A 1433-nucleotide genomic window follows, 5' to 3' on the forward strand; every position below is an offset into this window, starting at 1 on the left:
AAAACTCATTTTTTTTTTTTTTTTTAATCTGAAAGTTATTAGGATGAACAAATGTTGGCAATAGCTTGGATAGCACTCATTGAGTCCGACACCATCAGGAATTTGGAGTGGGGCAGGTACTTTATATTTTGAAGGCAGAGCAGAATAGTTCTGATTTCTGAGGAGAAAACAGTATTAACCTCGTTGAGGCGAAGTGAACATATTAGTTTGTTGTCTATACTATACGCACAACTTGTGAAGTTCTCCGACTTTGAACCGTCTGTGAAATCATGATGGTATTTAGAACTGATGGCGCCCAAAAAGTGCTTTTGGAACACAGATGTATGATGTATCGACAGGAGGTGCTTGGAAACACCATGGAGGCTATTATTTTTGAAAACAATGAAAACAGAAACCTACAAAATTCAGATTTTCCCAAGACATTCGAGTAGTCGAGGCACATTAGCTAAATAAAATATCTCAAATCCTCAAATCTTCTGTACGAATGAAAATTCGGGGTCTTTTATTTCAATAAATTTTAATCGTTCCATGAAACAGAGTACCTACATGAAAATAATAACGGTGTATTGAATGTAACTTGAATGTTTGGTACTTCTTCTTTTATCACGTGAGACAAACATATTCTGCATTTGGATGGGATCCAACTAATTGTCGGTACCCATTGGGTACAATAGATACAACACTATATCTACAAACATGATGGTCTTCAGAATAGGTCTTTTGCTCTTTTGTTGCTTTACAGAGATTGTTCTGCAGCTGGATTCATTGATATTGCCCCACCTTTGACTAAAAAGGAATGTCAATTGTGTTACTTAAGTATAAATGCTTGTTACTTGAATGTTTGGTACTTCTCCTTTTATCACGTGAGACAAACATATTCTGCATTTGGACGGGATCCAACTAATTGTCGGTACCCATTGGGTACAATAGATACAACACTATATCTACAAACACGATGGTCTTCAGAATAGGTCTTTTGTTGTTTTACAAAGATTGTTCTGCAGCTGGATTCATTGATATTGCCCCACCTTTGACTAAAAAGGAATGTCAATTGTGTTACTTAAGTATAAATGGTCGTCACAAATGTCGTTCCCTGCTTAATACACTACGTTAAAAAAATTATGACTTGACTTGGACTCGAACCACCAACCTCCAGACTCAAAGTCCATTGTGCTAATCACTACACCACTGAGGTTTGGTTACACCTTTTACTATTTCACACTCTTGTCACAAATGTCGTTCCCTGCTTAACACACGATGAAATATTTGGCTACCCAAATATTTCATCGGGGGAATAGAACACCGGAAATAGAAACAAATCAAAAATTCGGGGGAATCGACAAAAGAAGCAAGAGTTTTAATGAAATAAATCATTCAAACCGTTCCTGAAAAGTACCATTGGGGGTACTTATATAGGAACAAAAGGAAGATAT

Source organism: Diaphorina citri, unplaced genomic scaffold (assembly GCF_000475195.1).
Source record: "Diaphorina citri unplaced genomic scaffold, Diaci psyllid genome assembly version 1.1 scaffold1472, whole genome shotgun sequence".
Lineage (NCBI taxonomy): Eukaryota > Metazoa > Arthropoda > Insecta > Hemiptera > Psyllidae > Diaphorina > Diaphorina citri.